The 27,768-nt window shown below is 36.6% G+C and overlaps 1 long non-coding RNA gene across 4 annotated transcripts; it reads left to right on the forward strand.

Annotated features, from left to right (window-relative positions):
* LOC311620249 lies at positions 1 to 27,489 on the forward strand. Of its 4 annotated transcripts, none has more exons than XR_014794650.1 (3): positions 1 to 395; positions 13,077 to 13,162; positions 19,514 to 20,279. It is a non-coding gene; the product is annotated as an uncharacterized lncRNA (long non-coding RNA). The 4 variants fall into 4 exon arrangements; XR_014794651.1 differs by adding an exon at positions 24,188 to 27,489 and having other exon boundaries at positions 66 to 395; positions 13,077 to 19,656; XR_014794652.1 differs by adding an exon at positions 20,288 to 23,807 and having other exon boundaries at positions 66 to 395; positions 13,077 to 19,656.
* Positions 27,490 to 27,768: the final 279 nt, after the last annotated feature.

Below are 27,768 nucleotides of genomic sequence, written 5' to 3' on the forward strand. Positions count from 1 at the left end.
ATGCGCAGAATGACAGCTGTTCCCGGCTCTCCCAGCACTTCCTTGGTGGCAGCCCTCCTACCTCTGTTCCTCGCGCGTGCGTGCAAGTCCTCCTTTCCTCAGCCTCGGAGGTAGGGAGACGGTGGGGCCGTGGGCCTGAAGATCCAGAGGCGATGTGTCAGTCTGTAAGCATCTAGTCTGCTGTTCGAGGAAAACACATAAGGGTGCAGCTTAAGCGAAAAGAAAAATGTCCTATTGCCAGTGTCTAACCAACAGCGGAATGTGTCTCCCAGACCATCTATCTGTATTGGGTGGATACACGCGCACTTAGCCACCCCGCCGGTGTGCAGAGCTCTTGCTGTATGCCGACGCTTTGCAGGAGCTATCGCACATAAGCTTCAGAACAACTCTATGAGGTAGGTACTGTTATTTTGTTTGCAGACCAGGAGACCCAGGCTGAGAGATTTTAAGTAATTTGCCAGGTGATTAACCTTCCATTGTGAAGGTTAAAGCAAGCATGTGGATGAGTCCGCGTCTGTCAGATTCTGGAGCCCGAGGCATTCTCCTTGCTGTGCAATCCAACTGGAGCACATACAGGAGGCGTGGTTTCCCCTGCTCCACGACAGTGTGTGTGTGTGTGTGTGTGTGTGTGTGTGTGTGTGTGTGTGTGTGTAGTTTAGGAGTACTTAAATTTGCTGTATTTGCTATAATCCTCCCCGGTCCTGTTGCAAAGACGCTTTCGTCGAATCCAGTTTACCTCACCATCGTACTTATCCTTAAGCATTCTCTCAGAATGGGAGAGGTTGGGGCAATCTATGGGTGCCACATCGAGTAAATTAAAAAAAAAAAAAAAGAAAAAAAGAAAAGAAAAAAAAGGCCTGTTAAGTGAACTGAATCTAGCACATGGGTTTCCATTGTGTGACACACTAATAAAATAATAATACCTAGTTTACCACGTATTGTCTGTGATGCGCACGGTGCTAAACTATGGATAAATCCTGTTTATATCTCACAACAGCCGTAAGAAGTAGGTAATGTCCTCATTTTACACATGAAACCCCAGACTCAGATCAAGAAATTTGCCCCAAAGTGTTACAACTAGTAAATGGAAGCAGAAGACCTAGGCAAATCTGTGTTCACCTTAAAAACGAGGTGCTATGATTAAGTAAAATGATGATAAACTTGTCAGTATTTTAACACCTTCCTTAAAAATTCCTTTCAGTAGTTCATTTGCTTGGTAGAATTATCCTTGATGCCAATAGGCTAGTTAAGATGAAGAAAAAAAAATTTTTTTTAAACTGCAATTGATCTGAAATTATTAGATTTTAAGATTATTTTTGATTGCTTACCTTTTTCCTGATTCCAAATTATAATGCAGTTTCTAAAGAATCCAAGAGTTTAAAATCTGGGATATTGCTGTGTTGTTATTTTCCTTCCAGTTTTTGTTGCAAAACAACTTGTGTTTAAGTATATGAAGACATTATCATTGTGGAGGTTAAAACAATGAATATATAAGTGCAGGAAGTGTTAAGGAGTGAGGAAAGGGAAGAAGGCTGGCACGTTTGCATTATGAAGGTACAATTGAAAAAGGAATGGATTTTAGTAATTTCAGATCTAAAAGTAACATGGCTAAGTAGTATGTGTATCTTATATCTGTATGGTACTTTGGTACTGGTTAAGTAAGTGGACTCTGGAATCACATTGCCTGGGCTTGAATCCCAGCCCTGCTACTTGCTAGCTGTGACCCTACAGGAGTTACTTTTTCTGACTTTGATTTTCTGTTGAAGCAGTAAGGCTAGTGCCTCGTTGAATGGTTGTAACGATGTAAATGAGCTACTATATTTAAGGCATTGAACGGTGCTTGGTATATTGGTAAATATCAACTAATAGTCTTTAACATTGATCTTTCAAAATGGCTTCTTTAAGAGATGTTTTAAAAGTCAAATTGTTGTTAGTGCCATTAGGAATTAGCATTCGTGTTCAAGAGTCTTTTAAAATGATAAATTAGCCTGACCTATGTTTTTTGCCAAATACGAGTAATGATTTCTGTCAGATGAATAAGGATAGTAATTTGTATAAGAGTAACCTGGAAAATGGTTTTATTGCTCTTTCTAAATGTTAAAAAAAAAAAAAAAAAAAATCAGGCCAGTCTAAAATATATAAAATAAGAACCATCCAAATTTCTGTAATCCAGAGATAATTACATATTATTTGTATTTTAAAAATATAATGTACCTTTGGGAAAAATCAGCTAGGGGAAGTCTAGATAAGTGATATATTTGGGGAACTTATTTTCAAGACTATATTGAACTTCATGAATTGGTAAATTTTTTATAGTCCGTCATGAGAATGACAATATGAAATTGATAATGTTGTTTATAAATAATACCATCGAGTACCTACTCTGTCAGGTACTGTGCTAAGTATATATGCAATTTTCACTTGAATCCTCATAATAACGCTAGAGGTGGGTGCAATTATGATCTTCATTTTGCACAGACTAAAGTTTATATGGAAGTTACTTTTAGATTTAAGCTATTTTGTTTAAAATATTTTTTAATAAACCCAAAATATTTAAAGCTCTTGAGTCATTAAAATGGCAGGGGGAAAAATCAAGTTAACATGATTCCTATGCCTGAATAAAAAGTTCAATTGAAAAAAATGAAAAGTTTTATTTGACCACGAGGGGGTGCAAATTCCCTAGTTGAATTTCAAAGGAAAAAAATAAATAAAGCGTTTAGACCATAAAATTCACAGGAAAGAAACTAGTAAGAATACTTTCTCCAAATTTTAAGACTACAAAATGATGTACTTTATGAAAAGAAAGAACTTGATTATTTTAGGTACTCAAGGCAGTTTTCAGCTTTTTTCATTTCCCTCACCCCTTTCATCTATCGAGTTTGTGTCTCTGCATACTTTTTACTTGTCCTAACAGTAGAACTGAAGTCATAATTTAAAATTCGAAGTTTTAGGTGGAAACTAGAATGTAGTCATCAGTCAACAAATACTAAATGTGGATTTAGGGTGAATGTGGGATGTAAGATGTAGGGTGGATGATGGTATGCTGGCTTCAACATATTAAATTAGTTAGATAAAATTGTGAAATTTACAAATATGTTCATATTTTAAGAAAGAATGAAGACCGTTAAAGAAGAAAGCAGCTTGAACGGTAACTTGAAAACTTCTATACACTATTGAATGTTTTTAAAAAAACTTATTTAAATGGGTACCTTTCATTTTCCTGTTGGTCTTATTTCTCTGAGGGGAATTTAATTTAAAAAACCCAACAAATCCTTTTATTTGGAAATAACTTTAAATTTACAAAAAATTGGAAGGCAATTGCTTCCTATTATGCACAGTGTTTCTCTTTTCACAATTATGTGTGTCATTAAACAATCTTTTTTCTGAACCATTTGAGGTTAACTTGTATACATCATGTCCTTCACTCCTAAATGCTTGAGAGTATATTTCTTACAAACTTCATAAATTTACATTGAAGTAATATTTTAATCTGCCATGATATTCCAGTTTTGTAGGTTGATTCTTATAGCATTTCCTCCTCCAGGACAGATTCAGTATAGGATTAGGTACTGCATTTAGTTGTCCTGACTCTTTAACATCCTTTATTTTGGAACATTTTCATAGCCTTAAAAAAAAACTTTACCTTGACATCTTTGAAGAATACAGCTTGTCTCCCCACCCCTATTTCCCACCACCCTCATTTTTAATAGAACATTCCTTATTTTGTTTTTGTCTGATGTTTCCATATGATCAGATTGAGTTATGCAGTTCAACTGGATTACTATGCAGATGGTATGTGTCTTTCTCAGGGTATCACTTCTGGAAGCACATGATATCTATCTGTCCCTCACTGATGATGTTAATTTTGATTACATGATCCATATGTAGCTTGAATATTCCACTGTACAGTTAGGTGTTGTTGTTTTTTTTCTTCCTGGCAATTAATAAGCAATTTCATCAAAATGACCATTTAAGTGTGTATGTTCTATCTATATTTATATGTGTACATTTTGTAATTTTTTCTGAACACTTGAAGGTAAATTACATACATCATGACCTTTCACCCCTAAATATTTAAGTCTAATATTTAATTATTTCGCTGTTCAAATTGTCCCAGATTTAGCTAGAGGGAAGACTTTTTGGTCTGGCTCATGTGTCTTTGTGACATGCCTACATCATTTTTTAAAAAAACTGCCTAACTTTGTGGTATAATAAGATGTTCCATGTTTATCTTATCCTTACCCTGCCCCACCCTGGGATTAACTTTTTCTCTAAGGAGCCCTCTTAGTGGAGAATTATATTAGAGACCAAGGCTATGTATGCTCACTATTACTGAGGTATCTCTGCTCCTTGGACCTTTCAGAGGCAGAGCTAGAATACGTATATATGCATATATATGTGTGAATACACCAATATATATATATATATATATATATATATATATATATATATATATATATATATGTTAATGGCATAGGTTTAATTTTAAATTATTTTTATTATAGTTGAAATGTCATAGCAATTTCATGAAGTTTTGAATAAAGGCGATGAAATCATAGTCCACAGAAACAACTCACATTTTTCATTTTCCCTTTGTTAATGTCTATACATCTATTTTTTATAGGGTTTTAGTGTGAAATTATTTTGTCTTTTTCAACTTAACATGTCATAAACATCTGAGTTACTATATCATTTTTACAACCTTCATTCCAAATGGCTGGGCTACATATTTCATATCATTTAGCCAATTCTGCCATTCATTTATTTCTGGCATTTAAGTTGTTTCCAATATTTTGCTTTTGTTAAAAATTCTGAACTGAACGTTTTTATGCATATACCTTTCCTAATTGACTTTCTTATTTATTTGTTTGTTTATTGGAAGATTTCCCAGATGTGGGAATAGCAGTTCTCAAAATGTAGGTATGTTTTGATGGGTTTGATATGTACTAGCACACATTAACCAAGCATTTACCATGCAGAATTGGATAAAGATGAATCTAGTCTCTGTTAGCAAGGAGTTGAAAGTCTAATGAAAGAACCATAATTTTTTTAAAAAAATTATAGTTTGATAAATATAGAGGAAGAGTTTATAATCCAGGTTAGGAGTATGTGGCTCAGAAAACCATTACAGGAGGAGGTTACAATTGAGCTGTGTCTTGAAGTACAGCTTGATAGATACCTTAGTGGAGCCTTAAAGGATTGGAGTTAGCCTAGTTCAAAGAGAGTAGAAATAGGCCATAGAAGCATTTAAAGCAGAACCACTGTAGTATGAAAAAACGGGAGGTTCAAGAAAATTCAGATAGTTACTGTGATTTGTTGTCTAGGTGCCTTTGGAGGAGGTGAGACAGTTAAGCCTGATAAGTGGATAGAGAGAGGTTAAACCATGAAGGGCCTTGCATGTCACCTTTATATTGGTGGAATTGGGAATCCTTAGACCAATGAGTAATATGATCAGATTTATATTTTAGAAATTTACTTTAACAAGGGTACTGGAGAGCAGATTAGAAAATCTAAGAAACATGAGAAAAAAAACCAACCCTCCCCACATTTGTGGTATCAGTAAAGAAAGGCTGGTGGCAAAGTAAATTAAAACAGAACTTTTGGAAAGTAATTTAGTGATATATAAAAAAGGGTTATAAAAATATTCCTATTTTTTCTTTCAGAAACTCTATTTTTTGGAACCTAGTCTGGGTTAAATAAATCTGAAATATGGGGGGAAATCTATACAGGAGCCTCATTCAAGCATTAAATATAATAACAAAAAAAAGGGGGTAGGAGAATAAAATGTCTCATAATAGGAAAATTATTAAGTTATGGAATATCTACTGCATTTGCTATTAGCATCATCACAAAATGATGCATATCAACATGGAAAGTGTTATGAAGTGCAAAATATAAAGAAGTATAATTAGCATGGTTATAATTCCGTCTAAAAACACACAGAGGCCGAAACCAGTTTGGCTCAGCAGTAGAGCGTCAGTCTGCGGACTGAAAGGTCCCGGGTTCGATTCCGGTCAAGGGCATATACATTGGTTGCGGGCACATCCCTGTAGGGGGTGTGCAGGAGGCGGCTGGTCAATGTTTCTCTCTCATCGACGTTTCTAGCTCTCTGTCTCTCTCCCTTCCTCTCTGTAAAAAATCAATAAAATATATTTTAAAAACACACGAGAATGCCCAGCTTGTGTGGTTCAAGTGGTTGAGCATAGACCTATGAACCAGGAGGTCAGGGTCTGATGCCTGGTCAGGGTACATGCCCAGGTTTCAGGCTCAATCCCCATCAAGGGGCGTGCAGGAGGCAGTCTATCAGTGATTCACATCATTGATATTTCTATCTCTCCCTCTCCATCTTCCTTCCTCTCCAAAATAAATAAATAAATAAATAAAATATTTTAAAAAACCATAGACAAAAATATACTTAAGCAAAAATTTTCAACTCATATTAATTTTTTCTAGTCAAAGTTAAAATATACATGTTAAAAGGCCAATCTAAAATTTGGAATTGTTGATACCACCAAACTATGCTTCCAAGGAACACGGATGTTCTATGATCTAGTCCAGTGATTCTGAAACTGAGAATTTGTTGAAAGCTATAAATCTTTTCTCTAGATTCATGTACATGGTTTGCATAACTTCAGAAATGGATGATGCCTGATGTAAGATCCTGAGGAAAAACTGTATGAACAGTTATATATATAGCAGAATAATGGTGCTCCCAAAGATGTCCATGCCCCAGAATCAATGAATATGTTATGTTATATGGCAGGTTGCAAATGAAATTAAGATTTCTACTCAGATGGCCTAAAAACAGATTATCCCAGAGTAGCTGAGTACACCATTGTAACTGGCGAGCTTAGTGGCAGTGGCGGGAGCCTCCGCCACCTCTGCAGCAGCACTAAGGATGTCTGGCTGCTGGCTTAGCCCCGCTTCCTGCGGGCAGTGGGGCTTAGCTGAGTGTTGGACATTCCCTGAGGGCTTCCGGACTGCGAAAGGGTGCAGGCCTGGCTGAGGGAACCCCCCGAGTGCACGAATTTCATGCACTGGGCCTCTAGTGTCTTAATAAAGCTCAATAAATATATTTTTAAATATATCTAGAGAAAAGGAAAATAATTTCAATTGTAATATAAAAGGAAATTAACATTTATTTGAAACATATTAAGGGGCAAGTACTGGATAGATGCTTTAATGAGAATTATAGTATAAACAAATATATCATTTGCTGTGTGCCAGTTCCCTGACCGGGAATTGAACCTGTGACTTTTTATTGTAAGGGACAATGCTCAATCAACTGAGCCACACTGGACAGGGCTCATAAATTGTAACTTTGAGTAAAATTGTTTCTTCAGTGTTTAGTTTAAGAAAAATTTAAGAAAAGAAAGTTTCTTAAAGAAAAACATTTTTAAAGTTACAGAAACATCTATATGTTGGTAACATTTCTCCAGAAATATTTAATATAATATAAAAGCTCTGGACTGGCCAATTTGAATCTTTTCTCGTGCTCCATAGAAATGTTTATTTAGCAGAGACATTGAACTAGTGTTAGATAGAAAATATTAACTATTAAAAACATAATTTATTCAAAGACAATGAGAGATAACATCCTGGATTTCTATCATACTTAAGCTATTCCTTAGTTGCCTCACAAAGGAATTAATGTAGTAGAACATAGTCAAGGCATGGCTGAGGTTTCATAATGAGGCTGTACAAAGTGTAAGATTTTCAACCAGCTAAATTTAGTCATTCAGTCTCTGTCCTCTGTCAATCTGCACTGTCTTCTGGCAACAATAAAGTTGGGTAAGCTATAAATTAAAGCAGTTTCTAATGATGCCAAATAAATAGCAGTTCCTAAGTCATTTCTATTCCCTCCTCCATGAAAGTATACAACATTTAGATTATCCCACATATTTCCTTACACCCCAGTGTTTGGTTGTCAAAGAACCAAATCGATCAGATAATATTACTACTTGCCTTCATGTAATCTCTAAGTACATACAAAGTTGGACATCAATATGAAATATAAAGGGCTCTCTGGTTGGGAGCAGCTCTCCTGCCACATCCCATCATCCCCTAAAAATGTACCCCTGGATCACGTTTGTCTCCACTCCCTCCCTGGTCAGAAGCACCTCTGTGCTGCTGAGCTGGTCCCTGTCTGCAGTGGTGCTGAAATGACCTGAGAAACCGATAGTGAGAACCTCAGCAGTTCCCCTGACTTATTTCCAGCCAGTTTCCAAACCAGCACCATTTCAAGGGACATTAACACAAGAGCCAAGTTCACTGGGGCTGGGATTGGGACTATGCTTGGGAGCCTCATCATTCCTCATTGGCTGGGCCTGGAGCAGCAGGCTTCTCCTGTGCCCTCCTGGGCTTTGCCCTCGCAGAGGGCATGGGCTCATTTGCTTCACCATGAGAAAGAGCTGTCTCCTCCTCCCATGTCTTATCTGCTCTGTATGTTCCTTTATACCTTCACAGGCAGTCTGGGGAAAGTGGTTGGCTCAGGGTTTGACAGAGGGAAGACAAGTAAATAAAGTATTAATAAGAGGGTGGGGGAAAAAAATATGAAGGATAGAAACCATCAAACCATAGAATTTTAGTTTTACTGACATTTATATATTACACTTCCTGTTTATGACTTCAGAAGTGCAACCATGCAGTGCTTCTATTAAAAACAGAATAATTGAGAACAGTTTAAGTAAATGATAACTTACCCAAAGGAAAAAAAAAATACTAAAATGACTGCTGCCTTCATTTCTGGAATTTTTATCTTTGTTGTATACAGAGTTGAATATTTCTCAAATATCATTTACTAATTGTGTAGTTAAAATGGAGCTTGATGGCTTTTAAAACAAACAACCAGACATGAGTCTTAGTTCTGAATCTGACTAGTTAATGGAATATGAAAACCAAGCCAAACCACCTCATATATGTGTTAAAGTACATATTTTTATATGTATAAATGTTATGCTTGCAAAAATTTGCTTTTTTTCCTCATTTTGAGGTTTCAGTAGACTGTTGTTATATATTCATTAACAATTCTGCCTGAAGGAGGGAAAGGGTAGAGGTGAATATAATCCTATCTAATAAGAGTAATATGCAAATTGACCATCACTCCCATGTGTTCAAAGATCCTGGCCCCATGTGGACACAAGATGGCCACCACAAGATGGCCAGCAGGGGAGGGCAGTGGGGAGGAACCAGGCCTGCAAGGGAGGGCAGTTGGGGGCGATGAGGCCTGCAGATGAGGGCATTTTACAAAGAGGTGACCAGGCTAGCAGAGGAGGGAAGTTGGGGGCAACTGGGCCCGCAGGGAAGGGCAGTTTAGGGGGGGACCAAGGCCTGCAGGGGAGAGCAGTTAGGGGCAAACAGGCTGGCAGGGGAACAGTTAGGTATCAATCAGGCTGGCAGGGGAGTGGTTAGGGGGTGATTAGGCTGGCAGGCAGAAGCAGTTAGGGGCAATCAGGAAGGCAGCCAGACGAGCAATTGGGAGCCAGTAGTCCTGGATTGTGAGAGGGATGTCTGACATCCCTCGAGGGGTTCCAGATTGGAGAGGGTTCAGGCTGTGCTGAGGGACACACACCCTTGTGCACAAATTTCGTACACTGGCCTCTAGTTCTTAAATAAAAGTCCCTTTACTTCACTATTAACTTGTTTCATTTGAAGCATAATTGAGTTTATTTTTTGTGAGTTCAAAATGTGTGTGTGTGTGTGTGTGTGTGTGTGTGTGTGTGTGTGGAGAGAGAGAGAGAGAGAGAGAGAAAGAGAGAGAGAACATACATGAGCAGTGATTACTAGCTAGACATCAAAATCCATGTTCTCACTTTTTGGCCTCTCTTGCAGTTAGGTGTGGGCATCTGACTAAATTTTGGCAATAGAATGAGAATGGGAGTTATACGCACTACTTTCAGTCCTCCTGCCTAAAAAATTCCCCTTCCAACAGACTGAAATAGAGAAAAAAAACCACAGGGATACCTTGGAATTTGTTATTGAAAGCCCAGGTACTGAAAGACCTTGGAAACTATTGAACTGTTCGTTTCAGCAATAAATAAATTTGAGTCATTGATTGTACACTTGAGGATTTATTGTTTTGGCAATTAGCCTACCCTGATTAATATGACACACACAACACCTATTTGCAGTGTACCTAAGACACACTGTAGGGTATACCATTTACATCATAATGCATATAAATGGCATTTTCTGAAGCACACTTAAGAGGCTATAGGTATGGCCCTGGCTGGTGTGGCTGAGTGGGTTGGAATATCCTGTACAGTTTGATCCCTGATGGGAGCACTTGTGTGAGGCAACCAATTGATTTTTCTTGATCACATTGATGTTTTTCTCTCTCCCTCCTTTACTCTCTAAAAAAATAGTAAATAAAATAGAGTCTACAGTTATGTATACACATGGATAGACATAAATGCTCCCCGCCCAAGGAGTTGTGCAATGATGTAGCTTCGTTAAACCAGCACCCACTTCCCTCTTGGGTTTTATTGCGTATGAACATCAATTTGTGTAAAGGCACTTCCCTTTTGTGTTGGTGGTAGCAGATTAAGGTGGAGTGGAATGGATCATATAGTAAAAATGGTAAGGGGGAAATCAGAATCAAATAAGACATCTTTCTTAGATTTATTCAACTGTGTTAGCTGCATGCTGTTCTTATAAACTATGATATTCTGGCATGCATTAGACCAAAAGAGTGTGTTGGGACCTCCCCCTGCACCCCCCTCCTCCCCCACACTTACTGGTATGAGTAATAAAAACTATCTGGGTTTCACTTGTCCTTATCTGTTGAGAGTTGGATTATATGACCTCAAAGATCCCTTCACTAAAATTATATCTGTGACTACAAAGATTCTAGTCTTCTCCTAAACAAAAACTATTAAATTGAAAATATTTTTCACTCAGACAGGATATGTTTTAGAGTAATTTTAAAGCACTGTGTCACTTCTTTGATTACTCAGTGGGTGGAGAAGTAGCAACACTAATGTAGAATGTGATATTGTTACTATCATAACTAGCTAGTTAATAATAATAGGAAAGCAGCAAAGGGGAAGCCAGACATTGTAAGCACAATCATCTGGGCAGCTTTTGTTAAAACTAAAATATACATTATCCAGACTTGATGCAGGCTTGGAATTGGCTTTCACTCACATTCTTCTGCTATAAGAGAGCTGCAGAAATATGGACCTTCCTCAGGGATGATGCCATTTTATAAAGGAGAAAGGAAAGGCTCTATAATATGTGCAAAGTGAAATTTTTTAAATTTTTATTTATTTTTTTAATTAAATTATTATCTGTGTACATATCTTACCATTGCCCCCCCCTCCCATACATACCCTCCCTCCCCAGAGTTTTGTGTCCATTGGTTGTACTTATATGCATGCATACAAGTCCTTTGGTTGATCTCTTATCTCCCCCAGATCTCCCTACCCTCCCCGCTGTAATTTGACAGTCTGCTTGTTGCTTTACTGTCTCTCAAAGTGAAGTTTTGAATGGTAAGAGAACGCCATATAAGCTGGAATATATAAGAAATCACAATAACACCTTTTCTCCCTGCAAAAGAACAAGACAAAAGAGAAAACTTGCAATATTATTTTAAATACTTGTATAAAGTGTGGATTGTAACACTGAGGGTCCTCTGAGAGAAATGGGGGGAGGGAAGAGATCAACCAAAGAACTTACATGCATAAGTGCATAACCCGTGGACACAGACAGTAGTGGGGTGAAGGCCTGGGGAGGAGGAAAAAGGGACATCTGTAACACTTTAAATAATAAAAATACATTTTTTAAAAATTACAGAAATTAGGAAACAATCTTTAAGATGGGTTATGGATAAATAAATTTTGGTATATTCATAAGTTGAACTGATAAGCAGATATTAAAAACATTTTTAAAATATACAATAATATGAGAAAATGGTCATTATAGACTATAAATCCATTATTCCTATCAAACAGAAATCAGTTTTATTCTTTCCAACCCTGTACTCTTCCTCACACCATTTCCTCCCTATTCCCAGTATATATAGGAGCATAATGGAAGAAGTGTTTTAAGAGAGATGCTTTGATAGTGAATTTTAGAGCTTAGAGGGATTTCAGAGATCACTTAGTCAAAATCTATCATTTTACAAAGGAAACTGACACTCTGAAAAATTAAATGTCTCATCTAAGGTCTCAATCCCAACATTGCCACTTTGTGAAAACTAGGTTTCCTTACTCTCCAAATTCGGCACGTTATACCTTCTACTACAACATGCTGCCTTTGAGGCTGAGTCAGACCAGATTACAATGCCCACCCCCCCCTTATCCACAGGAGGTAATTTCCAAGACCCTCAGTGGATGCCTGAAACCTGGGGTTCTACTGAACTCTATATATGCTATATATTTTTCCTATACATACATACCTCGTCATTTCAAGGAAGCACCTTACAGCTTCTCTTTGGCACATCCAAATGGCCAGACATCACCACTCTTGTACTTGGGGGCAGTTAATCAGTAAAGTAAGGGTTACTTGAATGCAAGCACTGTAATACCACAACAGCTGATCTGAACAGAGTTGTCTACTAAGTGACTATAGCATGTACTTGTGGATAAAGGGATGATTCATGTCCCAGGTAGGACAGAGCTAGATGGCATGAGATTTCATCATGCTACTCCAAACAATGAACAATTTAAAATTTATGAATTGTTTATTTCTGGGAATTTCCATTTAATATTTTGGACCATAGTCATTGACCTCTGGTAACTGAAACCCTGGAAAGCAAAATCAGGGATAAATGAATACAGAAGTTTAGGCCAAAGAGTATGAACTTTATTCTATCCATCCTTTTTTTTTTGGGGGGGGGGGTGATACAGGGCACAAGGAAATGATAATAATCAGTCATAAAATACCTGTAGATATCTATATTTTTTCATAATTCTAAATATTTAACTGTGTTCTTATTCAGTACAATTTTTAAACTTCTTGGGGAAGAAAAATAATTTCTTTGTCTCACATAAATAATATTGAGTAATGGAAGTGACTAAATTATAACTTATAACTATTTTATTTATTCATTTGCTTTTGTCTGTCTCTTCCTCTAGAATGTATCTTCCAGGAGGGGAGGCCTATATCTTTTTTCTTGTTGATTCTAGCGCCTAGCAAGTGTTTGATATATAAAGGATGTTCAGTAAGTATTTTAATAAGTTCAATAGATAAGTGAATAAATGAGTAAATGATAGCCATAATGATAATGCAATAATCCTTTATTTACTTTGATTAGATTTATTCTGGAAATTTCCCCAAGTTTGTCATTCCATCATCACTGAAAATTAATTTTAGAATTGGGTGAATCTGCTGTATTCTTCATATGCTCTGCATTTCAGTCTAGCACAGTGAAATATTGTATAATATTAATTTAGGACTCTTAAAACTCTTGTGCAGCTGAAACCAGTTTGGCTCAGTGGATAGAGTGTTGGCCTGCGGACTGAAGAGTTCTGGGTTCGATTCCGGTCAGGTGGGGGGTGTGCAGGAGGCAGCTGGTCGATGTTTCTCTCTCATCGATGTTTCTGGCTGTCTATCCCTCTTCCTTCCTCTCTATAAAAGGTCAATAAAATATATTAAAAATAAAAAACAACAACAGCAAAAATCTCTTGTGCCAAACTTGCTAAGTTTGGGAATTACCTTGACAAGTAATTTTAATTTTTATATTTTTGTCCACAGATGAATGTGTACACTTACACCATAAACTAGTGGTGTATATGTTTCCTTCTGACTTATACAATAAGTCAGAAGGAAACACTGCTGGGTGAGCATGTTTAGAAATAGAAAAAAAAAAAAAAAAAAAAAAAAGGCAAGATGGTATGCCTTGAAAAATACAAGCATTAGGCTGAAATATTTTCAAATTAAGTGTAAATTTAAAACCTGACAAAAAGAAGTAAATAATATTTTAAAAAGCATATTTTTCCTTAAAGATAAGACATTAAAACAAAACTAAAACAAAATACTGAGCCTAAATTTAAATAATGGCCTGTTTTAAAAGTCAGTGCACTTAAATTTTTCTCCTCAGATTTATTTTCAATATTAATATGTATAGAGAATTAAAATAATTTTTACAGCAAAATTTTGCCAGATGAAGAAGCTTTAAAATGTTGGCCATATAGACCATTTCTAGGATTTTATCCTAACTTAGGAAATAATCTGAAATTTAAAACAGATTTATACATCAAAAAGTTCATAAAAACACCATTTATAAGAAAGTAAGGAAAATAGCTTTAATGACTACTTAAGGATAGTACTCAGTGACTATTTCAGTCATTGAAATGGTTTTGCAACATTTAAAATAACTTGAGGAAACATTTCTGATAAATTGTTATGAAAAAAGGCAGTGTACTCAAGCAAACAGTTTAAACTTCATAAGCTTAAAAAACTACACACAATATGTGAATTCCAAGTCATTTGCATCTACATAAAGGAATTATTGGTTATTTTTTTTCCAGTTGTCATTTTTAAAATATATCTTTATTGATTTCAGAGAGGAAGGAAGAGGAAAAGAGAGATAGAAACATTAATGATGAGAGAGAATCATTGATTGGCTGCCTTCTGCACATCCCCTACTAGGGATCAAGCCCACAACCCAGGCATGTGCCCTTGACCAGAATCGAACCAGGGACCCTTCAGTCCGCAGGCTGATGCTCTATCCACTGAGCCAAACCAGCTAGGGCTCCTGTTGTTATTTAAAAATATTTTCAAATTTTTCTTTACCTATGAGTACAACTTTTATAATCAGACAAATCCATTACTTGTCATAATTAAGTGATTAAGTTCCAATGATGTTTTCAGTATCATCATGTGAGTGTAAATATTGTTGACCAAAAGTTTGATATTATTTAAATCCAAATAATGGACTTTCCAAAACAAACATTGATGCATATCTTATAACTTGTAAAATTATAATGGTTTAGTATAATTTACTAATTACTTTGATATGATGGGCTCTCACTATGTTTGTTGATGGTTGATGATGGAGATACCTCAATTCATTTACCAAGTTCCTTGAATCTGTCAGTCAATAACTCCCCCAACAAGAGTTTAATGATATGGTATGATATATTAAAAAAAAAAGCTGTCTATAAAATTGCCATTAGTTTGTGAGGTGAACTTTTTTATCATTAAATATATTTTTATTTATTTCAGAGAGAAAGAGATAGAAACATCAGTGATGAGAATCACTGATGGGCTGCCCTTGACTGGAATTGAACCCGGGACCCTTAGTCAGCGGACCGACGCTCTATCCACTGAGCCAAACCATCTAGGACTGTGGTGCATTTTTGCAAACTATTATTTTGTACATCAAAAAGAATAGTCTCTTAAGCGCTAAATTTTTTCTAACACAAAAGAGAAAATTTCTTCTTAGCTTGTTTATTTTGGCCAGCTGTGAGCTTCAGGTAATATTGTGTGATCTGACATCACCAGTAAGAAAGGTTTCTTGGGGAAATAACTGGCAACAACATTTCACCTTTAGAGTTATTATAAGTTTTAGAGATCAAATATGCAAAGTGTCTGGCATAGTAAATGGTGGCTTTTATGATAATATATGACATAATTATGACTTCTTATCTATCATATTCCTATGTGTAGGGTGAATTAAAAAATACACAGTGCAATCTACTTAAAAACATTTTTCTAGATTTTCAGATAAAGATAGGAGTGAAGGAAGACCACAAAATATTCCTACCCAAACACTTTACAAAATGGGCAAAACAAAGAACAGTAAAAATTCTTTTAACCACATTACTAGAAGTAACCAGAAAATATCCACAAACCAGCAAAGGCCAAAATAATATTGTTATTTCAAAACAAATAAATTGTGACAGCAAGAAATGAAATAGACATAGCTGGAACTGACTTCTCGCCAAAAGGAAAAACTGGTAATCCCAGCACATCACCTTAGTCAACTCATTCTGATTCTCCAAGACAATTATGACTTCTCTCTCTCTCTGAAATCTCCCACATCTCCTGCTCCTCACTTCAAACTCTTGTTTCATTGATAAATAGAAGCTGTCACAAGAAAAATGTGTTTCTCACCTAAATCTATCAACCTGCTTTCATCTCTACTCATATGTTGTCTCCCTTTATAAAGGATCAACTATCCCTGCTTTTATTAAGGCATGGCCCTCCGCTTGTGCCCGGCTCCCGTCTTCCAAAGTCCAGGACTATGTTCTTGTGATTATACCCTCCATTCCCTGCATCCTCAATTTCTCCCTCTCTACTGGATTATTCCAATAAGTAAACATACTGTAATATTTCTCATCCTAAAAATAGCATCACCCTAGACCCCATGTCCCCCTCTACTTATATGGTGAGTAGGAGTCCATTTTTCTGCTCCCCTATGTAACAAAACTTTTCAAAGACTGTGTGTACTTGCAGTCTCTACTTTCTCACTTTACATGCTATCTCTTCAATCTAATTAGGATTATTGTCTTCACAATTCCACCTAAGCTGCTCTGGCTGAGATCATGATTATCTTCTTTCCAGTTCATTTTACTCTTCCTAACTGTTTGGGGCCCCCATGCATATTCCTCACTTTTTCTTTTTCTCCATCAACATTAATTTCCCCCTAGGTCATCTCATCCAATTTTTCTGGTGTATTGTCTATATTCGTAGGACTTCTAAAATTTGTATGAGCTCTGAACTCATATCCAACTTTCTACCTGGAGACTCTATTTAGATGCCTAATAAGGACCTCAAAGTTTGCACATTCAAAACAAATCTCATTTTCTTCTCCAATTCAATTTGTCTCCATGTCAGCCAACAGCATTATTTTCATATATTTGCTTAAGACAGAAACCTAGAAATTGTTTTTAATTGCCAGTTATTAAGCTATTGTCTCTTAGCAATAAATCTTTCCATACTCTAATCTGTAAGGCTGGGATTCGGACTTTACAAACTAAAGTACATTTCTACTTTACCAGCTGAATCCCTGCTACCGTCTCTCAACAAGGGGCATTAGAGAAAGATTAAGAGTCAAGAAGAGAGAGCAAGAACTTGTCAGCATTGCCCCAGTTATGGTCCTTCATCTTGACAGCAGCAGTTAACTCCAAATTTCACCTATTTTGTAGTCTCCTGTAACCAGCCTCAACATACCTTCTCAGAGATACCACCAGCAAATGGGCAGCAACCCCTTCTCTGAGGTCAGGGTTCCAGCTCTGCTGAGTCTTTTCTCAAAACGTCTGTGTTCTAATAACTTCAGGTCTTCCCTGTGTTTATCCAGTACCAGCAGTAGATCCTTCCTGAAGTTTCTCCATTAGCTTAGTACTTCCCTTTTCTCTTTTTAGTTCCTCAACACCTATTTGACCAATTACTTAAATAGTAGTCCCCCTTATCTACATTTTTACATTCTATTATTTCACTTACCCATAGTTAACTGAAGCAGTGAAAGCAGGCTCTCTATGATGATATTTGAAAATATTAAATGAAAAATTTCAGAAGTAAACAAATAACAAATTTTAAATTGCATGTCATTCTGAGTGGCGTGATGAAATATTTTGTCATCCCACTCCATCCAGCCTAGCATATGAATCATCCTTTTGTCCAGCATATCCTCATATACACTCCCCACCCATTAACCATCCAATAGCCATCTCAGTGATCAGATCAACTGTTGAGGTATGTAAGTGCTTGTGTTCAAGTGACCCTTAAAATAGCCTCATTCTTTTCCACAATGTCTTCATCACTTCATTTCATCACATAGGCATTTATCATCTCACATCATCACAAGAAAGGGGAGTTCAGTGTAATGAGGTATTTTGGTAGAGACCATATTCACATAACTTATTATAGTATATTGTTATAATTGTTCTATTATTAGTTATTGTTTTTAATCTATTACTCTGCCTAATTTATAAATTAAGCTTTATCATAGGTGTATAAGTATACAAAGAAACATAATTATATAGGGTTCATTATTATCTGTGATTTCAGGCACCCACTGGGGTTCTTGGGATGTATCCCCCACTGACAAAGCAGGACTACTGTACTCAGTTTATTGCTGTTGAAATATTTAGTGGCAGTCAGAGGGATTCCTCTAAAGCATGTACCATCTCCCTCCTTCTCTTCAGACTTAGAACAAAATTCAAACCCCTCATAGGGCCTACAACCCTTTTGTGACCTGCCATATCTAATTCTCTAGATTCATCTCTCATCAGCTTCTGTTTGGCTCTAATCATTCTGTCTTGAACATACCATCTTTCTCCTGCAGAACCTTTGTCCTGGCCTTTGTCTACATCTATATGACCCAGGTCTCCCAGTTCACTGCCTCACTTCATTCAGGTCTCTTATCAAATATCATCATAGAGAGCCTGCTCTCACTGCTCTATCTAAAATGCCCAATTCCGCTCAGCCTGGCCCAGTGGTTGAGCATTGACCTTGAACTGGGAGTGACAGTTCAATTCCTGGTCAGGCACCTGCCTGGGTTGTGGGATCGATCCCCAATGGGGGTGTGCAGAAGGCAGCTGATCAATGATCCTATTTCATCGTTGGTGTTTCTATCTCTCACTCTCTCTTCCTCTCTAAAATCAATAAAATGTTAAATAAAATAATAAAATGCCCAATTCCTTCCCCCATCTTCAATTTCTTACTTGGGTTTCTTATATTATTATTGGACATCAAAATTTTATTTCTTCCTCACCCATCCTAAACTAAAATGTTCATAGCTTCAGCCGGGACCGGTTTGGCTCAGTGGATAGAGCGTCGGCCTGGGGACTGAAAGGTCCTGGGTTCAATTCCGGTCAAGGGCATGTACCTTGGTTGCGGGCGCATCACCAGTAGGGGGTGTGCAAGAGGCAGCTGATCGATGATTCTCTCTCATAGATGTTTCTAACTCTCTATCCCTCTCTCTTCCTCTCTGTGAAAAATCAATAAAATATATATTTTTTAAAAATCTCTTTTAAAAAAAAATGTTCATAGCTTCAAAAAGCAGGTATTGACCTTATTTACTACTAATGCTGACACTTAGTAAATTCCAGCTGACAAATGAATTTAATAAATAAATTGAAGTGAAGGCAGAAGAAAACTAGACCTAAGTAATTGCAAAGAAGATAATATGCAAGTGAGACAAAGACAACATATTGTAGCTTGATTAATCTCCATAAGTACATGATATAACAAATGGATAAAAAAAAGCTCTTAAAGATGTAATAGGAGAAAATTTCCACAAAAAAATAGAAAGAACTGAATCTGTAGTATAATATGCCCAAAGACAAATAAACACATAATATTCAATATTGAGGTATCTCATGATTAAGCTATTAACCATAAAGAGTGAAGGAAAAACTTTTCAGACTTTTAGACAGAAAAATGAAATAACTTAAAAAGGGAGGAAATCATGTTGGCCTTAGACTTCCTCTAAGTAGTATTCAAAGCCGGAAAACAAAGGAAAACTGTACAATTTTAAAGCAAAGCCAGGATGACCCTGAACTATTATCCTATATAATCCTATATAATAAAAGCCTAAAATGCAAATTGTCCCCTCGACTGGTAGTTCTACCAGGAGTTCAACTGCTTGCTGTGACCAGGGCGTGGCATGGAAGATGGCAGGTGTCAGTGATGCGGTACTGGCAGTGAGCAGCAGAGGAGGCGCCACAACCCGGATGAGACCAGGACCCTGATGTTATGGTGGAGCAGGTGAGTGGGCGGAGCCAGGCCATGGTGGGTGCGAGCAGGAGCCTTATCATCTGCCATGTGCTCCAACTACTATCTCCTGGTTCGTGGGTTGGGACACATGCCCTGGTTGCAGGTTTGATCCCTGGTAGGGGGCGTGTGAAAGGCAGCAATGGATGAATGTCTCTCATGGGTGCATGATTCTCTCTCATGTTTCTATTGCTCTCTCCCTCTCCCCCTCCTCTCTCCGAAATCAATAAAAACATACTTAGCCCTAGCTGGCTTGGCTCAGAGGATAGAGCATCAGTCTGCCGACTGAAGGGTCATGGGTTCGATTGTGGTTAAGGGTACATGCCTGGGTTGTGGGCTCAATCCACAGTGGGGCGTACAGGAAGCAGCTGATCAATGATTCTCTCTCATCATTGATGTTTCTATCTCTCCCTGTCCCTTCCTCTCTGAAATCAATAAAAATATATTTTTAAAAAACATACTTAAAAAATGTTTTACTGTCACTTTCTATATTGTTTGAATTATTTATAAATGAACATGTATTATTTTTCTGAAACCAATAAATATATTATCCTTAAAATGATATACATATGAATATACTGAACTGTACATTTTTAAATGGTTATGATCATATTTTTTTTTTTAGCACAATTAAAAAAACTTAAATGCTATTATAAAACTTATAAAATAGATCTAGCCCTGTGGTTGGCAAACTGCGGCTTGCGAGCCACATGCAGCTCTTTGGCCGCTTGAGTGTGGCTCTTCCACAAAATACCACAGCCTGGGTGAGTCTATTTTGAAGAAGTGGCATTAGAAGAAGTTTAAGTTTAAAAAATTTGGCTCTCAAAAGAAATTTCAATCATTGTACTGTTGATATTTGGCTCTGTTGACTAATGAGTTTGCCCTTATAGTAACTTTACAGTTGGATTTTGACTTTACCAAATTTTTCCCAAATTAGCATTGCCATTACACTTTACCCCTCAAATTATACTCTTCACATAATAATACTCTGTACTTGCCTATACTTTATCTAATTTAATTTTAGAAAGAGAGCAGAGATTATTCACTTGCAGACATTATTACAAGCATACAAAATGAAAATGTACTTATATAAAAGAATATATTGTGTTACTATGTAAGTTTATAAGAATGTAAATATATGTCATTTGATTTACATATTTGGGAGAAATTTTTTAATTTTAATTATTTTTTCTGATTGTTAAAATAATGTATATTCATTTTAGAAAACATGAAAAAGAAGGTAAAAATGACCATAATAACATTATACACTTTGATGTATTTCCCCCACCCTTTTTCTATGCATATAAATAAATACATTTTTAAGTAAAGGAGGAGAAATAGCTATATAACCTAAAAATTTTAATTGTACATTAAATATTTCTCTGGGCATTAAATATTTTTAGTGGCCATTAGATTGATACGCCTTGGTTTATTTACCATTACTTTACTGTTGAATGTTTAGATTGTTTCCTCTGTATAGTATATATAAATCTTTTACTTCACATTTGATTATTTGCTTAGGATTGGTTCCTGGAAGTGGAACTACTGTACAAAATTTGGACAGTTTTTTAGACCCCTGAAAGGTAATATAGTAATCGGTAAGATTGTAAATTTCATTGCATTCTTAGCTACATTGGTTATGAGCACTTATTTTCAATCTTTGTCATCTGATCAGGAAACTATAATTCAGTTTGGTAAAGCTGAATTGTTATTCATATAATCATATTAGTAACTTTACTATCTCAAGGACTTACACTTCTTTTGTATTCTCCATGATGCTTCCTTAACATAGAACCTTGCCTAGATGTTGAAGTAAGGTATTTTTTATTGGCTTTGGCATTATTTCTTTTAAAAAAATAATACTTTGAACACATAGGAAGGTGGTGAAAACTAACATAAAGAAGGATCCAAATTATTTTACTTAATAAAAAGTAAGATTGTATTTAGTTCTAAATAAAAGACTTTTATTACTATCACCTAGCAATATCATTTTATTTATTGAATTTATTTCTTTATTGAAATCATATTGTTTATTGTTTAATGTGCTATTTTCACTATAGCACTTTCTAAAATGCTTATTTACTAGTATAAGAGTAAGCAAAACATACACTAGATAACTACTTTATAACAATTTCCTCATCCCTGCCTTCATCAAGATGCCTAGGAACAGACTGGCTCATTCCCAATTTTCTTTCATGTTATCATTACTATGAAATCATTGTATAGATAGGGTAATACCTTCTGGCATACAGAAAAATAGCATCTGTAAAACTATATGGCACATTTTGGTTGTGGTTTTTCCTCCTTTGGAACTGCATTACATAATTTTAAAGTGTTTGCTTAAGCTTCTTTGGGCTGCCTCCTTGGTAGCTGTGAAGTCAGCCAGCAACAGTTCTGGCCTGATAACAAAGTCTGTTAGCTTGACATGAACACTGTGTCAATTTTAAGAAACTTTAAAATCAAAGATATACTTAGTTTATTTTGTTTTTTTTAAAGCATGCCACTTCAAAATCAAGAAATATACATAAAACAAAGGGTTCATAAATATATACTTGCTCATTATCCAGATGCACTTTTAAGACATTCGATAGTATGAATTTAGTGTGTTTTTTACTCTATAACTGTAAATAGTTATGTAAAATCAAAATATATAGTTATTAGAAGAGTATGAATTATTAAAATGGTTCTAAGCACTATTTTTCTAAGAGAACATCAAAGATGTATAAATTATGTCCGTTTTAGGATAATTTAAAAGGTACTAGGTTATTGCCCTGGCCTGGTAGCTCAGTTGGTTAGAGTATCGTCCTGATATGCCAAGGTTGCAGGTTTGATTCCTGGTCAGGATATATGCAAGAATCAACCAATGAATGCATAAATAAGTAGAACAACAAATCAATAGTTTCTATCTTGCTCTACCTTCCTTTCTCTCTAAAATCAATTTTAAAAAAGATTATTTACTTTTGATTACTCAAGGAAAGGAAATATTTTCAGTTCCTTAATTTGAGCTCATTTACCAACTAAATAACTATTTTTTTTTAAAGCATGCTGTTTCTAAATTTGAGTGTACTGGTTTTAAAGAAAAAATAAAGGAATTTGCATTGTAAAAGTGGGAGAAGAGTCACTTAAATTTTGTATTGTAATTAAAGTGTTATATCACCTTCAAGGAAATATGCAAATTCTTATAAACTACCTAAAATTTCAACCATCCTTTTGGGATTACTGAGTTTTATTAATAAACAAATCCAAGTCAAGATCCTGACATCTAAAAACATAACAGTCCTGCCCTGACGGGTTTGGCTCAGTGGACAGAGTGTCGGCCTGCGAACTCAAGGGTCCCAGGTTCGATTCCGGCCAAAGGCATATACCTTGGTTGCGGGCACATCCCCAGTGGGGGATGTGTAAGAGGCAGCTGATTGATGTTTCTCTCCCTTCCTCTCTGTAAAAAATGAATAAAATATATTTTTAAAAATAAAAACATAACAGTTCTTTTATAGAAATGTCATTTTGTTTTAATTATGTAACATGAGTTTATTATAAAATTATTGGAATAATCTCCATATCATTTTGCTTTTTAACTTTGAGACATGATGGCCTTGATAATAAGGTTCAAACTCAGGAACAATTTAAGAAGGGAACAGAAAAAACTTTTAGGAACTGGTCATTGCCCTGGAAGTGTAGTCACTGTGGGGGTCCTACCTAGTTGGGAAAAAGTGGTGTCTGTTCAGAAGGCCTGACCTGGGGGGGGGGATGGTCATAAAAGAGAAAGTCAAACTGCCTCTGATTGGCTTGTGATTAGCTTTGCTGTAATGAAATGTTTAAAAAGTGGGACATCTGTGATACTTTCAACAATATAGAGTTTAAAAATGAAAATATAGAGCTAAAATAATTAAAAACTGAAATGTTTGGAGTCTTATATTTCATTCTAATATCAAAAAGAGGATACTTATTTGGTTTCTTATATCTAAGCATTTTTCACATATAACACATTGTATTTTTGTTAAAATGTTATCGCTGAGCCTTATAGTGATCTTCCTGCATTGTGTCTCTTTATTTCTTTTTGTTTGTATATTAGGAAAATGCATCTTGGATTTTTAATCAAAATGTGATTATTCTTTGGTAAAATAAAAACATATTTGAAAACTCAAGGCTGCTTCTTGGTTGTGATTGGGTCTGTGTGCTTTTTTTTTTTTTTTTTTTTTTTTTTTTAACAGTCTTTGCAGAAAATTTTCAGAGATTTGCAATGCCTTCTTTTTAAAAAAATATATTTTATTGATTTTTTACAGAGAGGAAAGGAGAGGGATAGAGAGTTAGAAACATCGATCAGCTGCCTCCTGCACGCCCCTTACTGGGGATGTGCCCACAGCCAAGGTACATGCCCTTGACCAGAATCTAGCCTGGGACCTTTCAGTCCGCAGACGCTCTATCCACTGAGCCAAACCTGTTTCGGCTGAAATGCCTTCTTTACCTGAGATAGTGTGTGAGGAAGTCATGGTGTCTAACCCAGGTCCATACATTCTATATGCAGACACACCAGATGGAATCCCTGGAAATTTTCTGCAGAGAACCACCTTAATTTGCATTATGGATGCAGGAGGGGTGAGTACACCACAAGAGTATATACATAAAATGCAAGTGACAGTATCAGCTAAACTCACACTGTACTTACTACCAGATCGTGCCCAACAATGGTCATGCCAAGTCCAACACATTGTTTGTAAATCATTTTATCTGAAGTTAATGTGTGGTGATTTTAAACACATAGCAAACTGAAATTCTTCCCATTAAGACATTCTACCCCCCCCCCCACTTTTAATTATACAGATTTTGTAATTTATAAATCCACACATGAAAGCTCTATGTTCATGTTGACCAATGTCTCTCCTTTCTAGAATATGTATAACATTAGTGATTTGTCTCTAATGAATAGAATCTGATAGAGATGTTGCTGCATGGCTTCTAATATTAGGTCATAAATGGAACCCAGCAATCCTGCTATGAAGAATCCCAGACCACAAGGGGAGGCCAGGTAGGTGTTCTGGCTGATCGCTGCAGCTAAGGTCCTAGTCTTCAGCCAGTCCTAATCCCTAGACACTCAAGTGAAGAGCCTTTAGATGAGGCAAGCCTCCAGCCTATGAGCTGTCCTAGCTGATGCCAAGTGGATTAGAAACAAACTGTTCCTACAAAACCCTACCCAAATTGCATGTTCATGAGTAATGTTATTTAAAACCATTAAGTTCTGCCGAAACTGGTTTGGCTCAATGGCTAGAGCGTCGGCCTGCGGACTGAAAGGTCCCAGGTTCGATTCTGGTGAAGGGCATGTACATTGGTTGCAAGCACATGCCCGGTAGGGGGTGTGCAAGAGGCAGCTGGTTGATGTTTCTCTCTCATCGACGTTTCTAGCTCTCTATCTCTCTCCCTTCCTCTCTGTAAAAAAATCAATAAAATATATTAAAATAAAATAAAATAAAACCATTAAGTTCTGGGGTGATTTGTTATGTACCCGAGTCCCTGCTTCCAATAAATCTATAGCTCAGGTTAGCTGTAACAAGTAGGTAGGAGATGTAGAAAGCAAAATAAAAACTCTTTCCCTCTACTTTTCCATGTTTCCTTAGATAGACTGAAATCTTAGCACCGCCTAGTACTAATTATTGGTGTGGTTTTGAAGTGCCATTAGGAACAAAAAACACCACCATGGGGAGCCAGTCTGTCTGAACTTCTTTTCCTTGAAAGCTTACTGACTTAATATGCCAGTAAGGCCTGGCCCTGGAGGAGAGGGAATGATCATAAGGGAGAAGGAAACAAGAGAAAGAAAAAGCTTGATTCCTTACACTTTTCTTCTAGTTTCAAAATAGTGGGGAAGCAAGATTTAATCCTCTCCTGCACTCATCTCCCATCTGATAGAATCTTTCAAAAGATGCTTTCTTTTTCATTGAAAGACTATACAGCCTTTTGATCTTATAAAGGGACCAAATCAGAAAAAAAATTTTTTTAAAAGGACCAAAAACCCCAAATCAGTGTTTTCAGGAAAGCAGGATTTACTAATCAAAGTTACAAACTAGGGGCACCAGGCTGTCTTTAGTCACTCTTCACTATCCTCAAAGATTCCTTTCCCTAAATGTGCCTGAGGTTCCCCAGGGTTCCCTTCTCAGAACTCTTCTCATTTAACGCACTCTCTGATCCATTTGTTCACTCCAGTGGTTTTAGCTACTACCTAATGTTTTAATGATTCCAAAGAGCCATCAAACCTGAAAAGGATGATTGTTTGCTGCCAGACCACTCAGGGTTTCTTAATCTACATGTTAATGCCTCCTTTTGGCCAAACACCTGAACAGCTGTAGGCTATTCCCCAATTTGACAATGCTTCTATGCCCTACCCTTTGAAGTGTATTATCTCCACCTTGCCTTAGGACAAATTGTGCTAATAAAAAGCAAGGGTCTGGAGACAGAGAGAATTTAGTTCCTTTAGCTAAAGCTCCTCTGACCCCCAATGCCTTTCAAAATTATTTTTCCTCTCCGGACTCCTACTCAATCTATGCTCACCCTTTCTCCAGATTGCTGAACCCTTCTTAATGCTGGAGCAAGAACACTGGCATTAACAGACCTTCTTTCCAACCCTCCTGGGATACTTCCCTGCTACCTCAAATTCCACAGGGACAAAACATACTTCCTCCTCCTGGACTTGAAGTCCACTCCTGTGCCCAGTCCACCTCCTAGACCAGAAACTTGGGGATCCTTTGCCCTACACTGCCAGTTTCCCATCCCACTGAACTTTTCTTTTCTTGAACCCCTTTTCTCTCAATCCCCACTGCCACTACATACACAGCAGTGGTCCTAGTCAAATTTACAGTTCATCTCCAGAACCCTAACCATTGCAAAGAACTGTAATCTTTCCACCCCTGAACATGCCTTTCCTTAAAAAAAAAAAAAAAAAAAAAAAAGTATTTTCATGGTTTTCCCTTTCCTTTAGGTCAGAGATTTTCAATCTTTTTTCATCTCATGGCACACATAAACTAATTACTAAAATTCTGTGGCACAACAAAAAATATATTTTTGGCTGATTTGACAAATAAAAAAATAGGTATAATTTTGATTTATTCACACCCAATAGCTATTGTCATTTTTTTTATATCCAATCTAAGGGAAAAGAGGTCAGTGCCCCTAATTAAATGGGCAGGTATTATATGTTTTAAAAAATCTTGTGGCACACCGGTTGATATCTCTGCTACATGTTTTAATCGTAAGGCTCAATAGTCATTTACTCACCAACTACAGTAAACCCTTTGGGAAATTGTATGCAAAATTGTTGTATGGGTGTATAGGTGCATTGTTTTCAGTTTTCGAAAGGGTATGTGTACCTGAAACGGCTGGAGGTGTGTAGGTCTCAGTCTAAAGTGCAAACTCCTCAGCATAGAACGCAAGCCCTGCATGGCCTGCCTATCCCCATCCTGCCAGCTTCCTTTCTCCCCACGTTCTCACTCATACTTCTCATGCCTTCATTCTTCACTGCAGGCCTTTGTCCACGTGGCTGTGCTTCTCAGCTTGGGAAGCCCTTTCCTTTCTTCTTAGCTGGCCTAACTTTTGCCAACCAGTAAGTTATCTTCTTTCTTTTAAAAAAAACCATCTCAGGTCATAACCTACAGTAAGCTGTATAGGCTGGGCAAATGGGATATGAACTCTTGCTTCCCTGAAGTCAGCCTACCAATTGCTCTATTAGCATTTACCTCTTGGATTTTCAAATTGAACCCCAGGCTGTATTTTTTTAAAAATCTTTATGGTTGAAAGTATTACATATATCCCTCTCTTTTCTCCTGACCTCTCCCAGCCCGCTCTTGCGCCTCCTATGGATAATTTATAGTTGCTAGATTTTTAATAACACCCTTCTCTCCCCCCCCACACACACACATACACCTTCCTGTTACAGAATGCTGTATGGGAATTTTCAATGTAAAAGTTTTATTTTCTACCTAGCCACCACATGGTGTTATTATTTAACAAATCCTATAATTCTAATATTCATTAACCCACTAGGAGGTAATTTATCTGGCTTATTGTTCCTAGTTTATTGCAACACCACCCAAAAAAGGCAGTTTACTATCATAATGTGTC

Source organism: Pipistrellus hanaki, assembly GCF_964339955.1.
Source record: "Pipistrellus hanaki genome assembly, chromosome: 3".
NCBI lineage: Eukaryota > Metazoa > Chordata > Mammalia > Chiroptera > Vespertilionidae > Pipistrellus > Pipistrellus hanaki.